Below are 6,519 nucleotides of genomic sequence, written 5' to 3'. Positions count from 1 at the left end.
TATATGTGTGTGTGTGTGTGTTTTAACTTTATCATTTACACAATTGTTCCGCGCATCAATACAATTACTAACGGGAGCTCATTTAAACTATGTGGTATCATGCAGAGATATTTATTTAAAAAAAAGTTACTTTTAAAGAAATATATCTCTTGTGATACCAACAAGCTTCAATGATGTCCTGTTAGCATATATATATATATATATATATATATTATATATATATACTATATATATATATATAAATCCATCACAGAGCAATTATATATGAAAATAACTTCTACAGCAGTAAGAAGAGAGAGAGAGAGGTAAGAGAGAGAGAGAAAAAAAAAAGAAAAACAAAATAGCTTCCCGTATCTCTGCAATGATTTCTTTTCCTTCGTGAATCTGTGCAGATATTATTAAATATTCATAGAAAACAGCTTATGATTGATATCTTTGATATCTGTGACTTTGTTTTAGAAAATAATAATAATAATGATAATAATAATAATAATGATAATAATAATAATAATAAAGGAATCTAGAAAAACTAAGAGGCTGAAGTAGCTCCAGGACTCATGCAGAGGAGTGATGATCCTAGAAACGGCGCACATAATAAGAAAAGTGATGGACTCCTAATGAGGCAGGATGCAACCCGGAACCCCACACTATAAATACCACCAGTCGAATTGGAGGACTGTGATAGACAAAAAAAAAAAAATAAAAAAAAAATAAAATAATAATAATAATAATAAAAATATTTGAATTGAAAGATGATGTTGGACTCAAGGTTAAAGGGGAGAGGTGGGTACTGTGGTCAAAATATCAAAACACTTGAGAATTATAATGGTTTCTAAATATGATAGCGTAGATAAAAACCTACATCTTTCGCTTCGGAATAAAGAAACGTGTTCATAGAGGAGGGAATTACAAATGTGCATAGAAAATTGAATCAGAGTTGAGACTTCTTAAGTTTAAGTGAAAAACCAAGACCTTGCAATAACGCGCAAATAACACAACAACTCATATGGAAGATAACCTTCATATTTACCTGTGCACAAGAGCTTTTTGTTTGTTCGTTGGTGTTTTTACGTTGCACGGAACCAGTGGTTATTCAGCAACGGGACCAACGGCTTGACGTGACTTCCGAACCACGTCGAGAGTGAACTTCTATCATCAGAATTTCACATCTCTGACCCCTTAGTGGAATGCCCGAGAATCAAACTCGAGGCACCGAGGTGGCAGTCCAAGACTATACCGATCACGCACTGAGGGCGCTAAGAGCGAACGTAACCCTCATATTTCACCTGTGCATTAGAGACTTAGGTCAGAGAATATACTTTGCTGAAATTATACACAAATAAAGACTAATAATACTTATCTTCCTCCTCCTGTATTAACACTTTCACTGCCCATTCGAAGGCAGCAGGAGACGGTGCAAAACGTCCTCGAAAAAAAAAGAGAGAGAAAATACGACATTTCTGTTTTCTTTAATAGAATCTCACGGAGGAGAAAGACCAGTAACGGAGGTGAAATCTGATTACGCTCCTAAGGGTCTACGAGCGAGCATTGCACAGCTGCAGAATTCCTCAACAAACGAAAAACTCTTTCAAAAATAAAGCTCTTTCGATCCTGCAGAGCAAAAATGTTCCAACTATGGAAACCGAATCTATTTACAGGAAACATGAAGCTGCTTTGGGCTGCTACGTCTTCGACAAGAAGCAGATTAAATAAACAGAAAGCAGTTGATGGGTTGTGGGTGGATATTCTGTCCACTTTTTGCAACTTTGTATTTCTATCGAGTGGACGAAGTTGCATAATTCGAGAGACAAAGATAAAGATAAGTACTTTAGTAGATTCACATCAACCGTCCATTTGATGTCTAGGCCAGTCCCTTACGACGCTCCTGATTGGCTGTTGACCAGCCAATGACAGGGCTGGAAACTCTAAGTCTCTCTCACGAGAGTTCACGTCGGTAGGATCTATGCTCCAACTTTTCAGAGCGATACGTCTTTCAAAAGTGTCAGGAGAGGAGAGGGTGGTACTACATCCTGCTTATGTGAACTCTCAATAGAGACTGAGAGTTTCTGGACCTGTCATTGGCTTATCAACAGCCAATCAGGAGCGTCCGTAAGGGACTGGCCTAGACATCAAATGCACGGTTGATGTAGATCTACTATAGTTAACATTATTTTTTCTCTGCATTATTTCCCTAATGGTTACCTTCTAACTTTTATGTGGCCTGTTACGCTATTTTGTTTCCCTTCTTGAACTGAATTCGACTGAATATAGTATTCAGGCCAAAGGCCAAGCACTGGGACCAATGAGGTCATTCAGCGCTGAAACTGAAATTGAGAGTAAAAGGTTGAAAGTGTAACAGGAGGAAAACCTCAAAGCAGTCGCTCTATGAATCAATTGCTGGGAGAGGGTTGGGTAAAGTAAGATGGAGGAAAGAGAATATGAACGGAGGTACAGTAAACGGAATGAAAGAAAACAGTCTGTCCTTTACTCTACATTTATAGTCTCTCTCTCTCTCTCTTCTCTCTCTCTCTCGACCCGAGACGTCCATCAATCCATTAAAACTCACTCCTGGGAGGGTAAAGCCATTCGTCCAGTCAATGGCTACTCGATTTCAGCTCTGAGTCTATTATGACCATTATTTTCATTTTCCCTTTTCTCTACTCCCTTCTTGAATGGGTCTGTATGGTACTCCCCCTCCCCCCCACCAGCCACCTTCCCAAGACCCGAGATCAATGGAATCATCGGCCAGGTTTCTTGAGAACACAAAAATAAATAAATAAAATAATACAAAAACATCCTTTTAAAAAAATAAATACCCCTATTCGGGATTCTGGGAACCAAAGGGAATGTTACCCTCGAGAGATTCCCGAGAATGCTTGAAACTGAGGTCTGAACGATTATATCTCTCTGTAATATATATATATATATATATATATATATATATATATATATATATATATATATATATATATATATATATATATATATATATATATATGATATAGATAGATAGATAGATAGATATATGTATATATATAAACATTAATTTGGTATATTTCCTTCCAAATGAATTTCAAAATTGTACCTTTATCTGATTTCCATGACTGATTAATTATAATATTCCCATCGTAAAGGATATACCTTAAGATACCCCGTGAAGGAGGATACTTAAGATATCCTGAAGGATTTCCTATGATATCCTTGAAGGATTCCTTAAGATATCCTTGAAGGATTCCTTAAGAGATACCCTTTACTTTAAGAATTCCTTGAGATATGCTTGAAGGATTCCTTACGATATCCTAGAAGGATTCCTTAAGATATCCTTGAAGGATCCCTTAAGATACCCTTATGGATTCCCTTGAGATATGCTTGAAGGATTCCTTACGATATCCTAGAAGGATTCCTTAAGATATCCTTGAAGGATCCCTTAAGATACCCTTATGGATTCCTTGAGATATGCTTGAAGGATTCCTTAAGATATCCTTGAAGGATTCCTTAAGATATCCTTGAAGGATTCCTTAACATATCCTTGAAGGATTCCATGAGATATCCTTCACTCAGCAACGCTGTCGAGGGAAACCATAAGTGGCAACTCTCGTCTTTGACCAATCTCGGTGTTGTGTCGATCTTGTCGAAATGTGAGCCAAGTGGTTAGTCTTATTTTTCTGATATAAGTGAGGTAGAGTGTCCTGGAAATTGTGGGTTTTTTTTATTACTTGGAGAAGAAGAAGAAGAAGCTCTTCTTGTTGCTTACGAGAAGCTTAGCTTAATAACGTTAAGGAAAGTGGGTAAACGAACGATTGGCAGGGGAAAGAGGAAACACATTTTATTTCACTCAAAGTTAAGTAGGTAAATGAATGATTGACAGGGGAGAGTGTGCCTTCAGAGAGTTGGTGTGTCGTTCTTGCTTCGTAATAAGATCCTGATGAGAAGGGAGAGATAAAATTCACGAATAGATACCAGTGGTCTCTTGCATATAGAGAAAACTATTGAGATGGCTTTGTCTGTCCGCCCTCAGATCTTAGCAAGGCGTGATCCGACCTCCAGCATTGGAACCTACGAGGTCATTCAGCGCTGAATCGGAAAATGACAGTAAAAACTCAAAAGATGTAACAGGAGGAAAACCTCAAAGCAGTTGCACTATGAATTGTTAAGAGAGAGTTGAGGAATGAAAGATGGAAGAAAGAGAATATGAACGGAGGTACAGTCAAAGGAACAAAAAGGGGGTTGCAGCAAGGGGCTGAAGGGACGCTGCAAAGAACCTTAAGTTTAATGCCTACAGTGCACCGCATGCGGTGCACTTTAAGTTAAGCATATCTTAGTCTAACCAGACCACTGAGCTGATTAACAGCTCTCCTAGGGCTGACCCGAAGGATTAGATATTTCTTTACGTGGCTAGGAACCAATTGGTTACCTAGTAACGGGACCTACAGCTTACTGCGGGATCCGAACCACATTATATCGAGAAATGAATTTCTAACCACCAGAAACAAATTCCTCTGATTCCACGTTGGCAGAGTGGGGAATCGAACTCGCGACTACCGAATCGGTAGGCGAGCGTGTAAACCAATCTTCCAACTTGGAACAAACAGAATCTGAATTTCACACAGAGAAAACAAACCGTGAATCACAAACTAATGACCAGCTCAGAATGACTGAGCAGAGCTTCCATAACCAATCAAATGAGCGCCGATAGTTATACCGGCTCCAAATTATCACACGTTTCCGGTGCCTGTTCATTTCGACACTAGGACCCCCCCCCCTCCCCCCCCCATATCCCCCCCCATATATTATATTCCCCTTTCATCCAGGGAGACCAGTATACCAGGGGTCTATCTACAGTCCTCCACCTAATTATCACCTCTGTGAAATGAAGCTGTAATAAGCAGCTGTCATTCCCGGCGAAATGTTTGTTTTTTCCGTACGAGCGAATGTTTGTGCTTGCGTGTTTGTTTGTTTGTTTGTATGGTGTTTTTACGTTGCATGGAACCAGTGGTTATTCAGCAACGGGACCAACGGCTTCACGTGACTTCCGAACCACGTCGAGAGTGAACTTCTATCACCAGAAATGCACATCTCTAACCGTTCAGTGGAATGCCCGAGAATCTAACTCGCGGCCACCTCATTTTTTTGTAGCTTAACAAAAGTACGAGGTTGTCGTAAACCTCTCGAAGGTTAGCAAGTGCTAATTATGAAGACAATAGACAATCGCGCTCAAATCACGAGCGCTTGAACTTGAATCAACAAAGCAGACTGCGACAAAGTCTAGTCATTAGACACTAACTGAGTCGGCCAATTTAAGACTCATTATTTTGCCTTCATAATGAGTAGACTCGGGTCCTTGGGAGTTACGGCTTCTTCCTAGGAAGACCGACCCTAATTTCTCCTCGGCCCAAGTGGTCCACAAGTACCGCGACGCCAGGTGATGTAAACAAATCAGAACTGAATTTATAATTATCATTCTAAGCGTTATGAAGTAAGGATAACTTATTTTCTTCAAAAGTTCTTTACTTAATGATACGTAAAAGCAATTTCCTAGATTTTTTATTGCAAGCACTTCATGAACAACTGGAGATTTATCTTTGTACTATATATTTTCACAAATGAAAACACACGAGATTTAGAAGGTGTTTGTTTTAATTTACCAACCACTTTTTGCTGCGTTAGTAAAAAAATATTGCAATTTTTATTCAGGCAAAACCAGCAATATTTGTTTACGGTTTACCATTTAACAGTCGTTTACGTCAGGCTTGTAGGAAAAAGACACATGAATATTAGGATAGGATATTTATGATTTATTTATTAGAACAAAAATGTAAAAAAAATTAATAATGCGCATGTTAAGCAGTAAAGAACAATTACTTCTAATCAAATATAGCGCATTTGTGTTAACATTCGTTGGTGAATCAACGCGCTATTTGACCGTAGATTTCAGCACTAGACCCGAGTTAGCTGAAGGTCGGATCACGCCTTGTTACTCTCAATGTCCCTTTCAGCTGTGAATGACCTAATCATCGGTTTAAGCGCTTGGCCTAAATTTTATATTTCATTCCATTATATTCATAGTTTTTTTTTTTTTTTACTAGTTTTTCATTTCTTTCATTCGATTCGGCCTACGAACTGAGGAATGTCGAACGGACATCTATGTTTAAAGCTTCGGTTTAACTTTAAACAAACAACAAAATTCCTTCTTCCTTGAGCGGCAGAAGACGTCTGTCAGATTCTCTCAAGAGGCGTCGCTCGAACTTTTCCCTTCCGAGGATTTTTAAGAATTGGCGAACTAATTACCATATTCAAGGTTTTCATTACAAAGTTTTTAACGATTATCTGATTTTCACCAACCTGTAATTTTTTTTGCTTTTGAGGTTCCTTCTCCCACCATCCGTGTTTTCCGCCTAATATGCATATGCCTATACATGTATATGTATATATATATATATATATATATATATATATATATATATATATATATATATATATGTGTGTGTGTGTGTGTGTGTGTGTGTGTGTGTGCGTAAA

The sequence above is a fragment of the Macrobrachium nipponense genome, chromosome 1, assembly GCF_015104395.2.
Source record: "Macrobrachium nipponense isolate FS-2020 chromosome 1, ASM1510439v2, whole genome shotgun sequence".
Classification (NCBI taxonomy): Eukaryota; Metazoa; Arthropoda; class Malacostraca; order Decapoda; family Palaemonidae; genus Macrobrachium; species Macrobrachium nipponense.
This window is presented reverse-complemented; position numbering follows the sequence as displayed.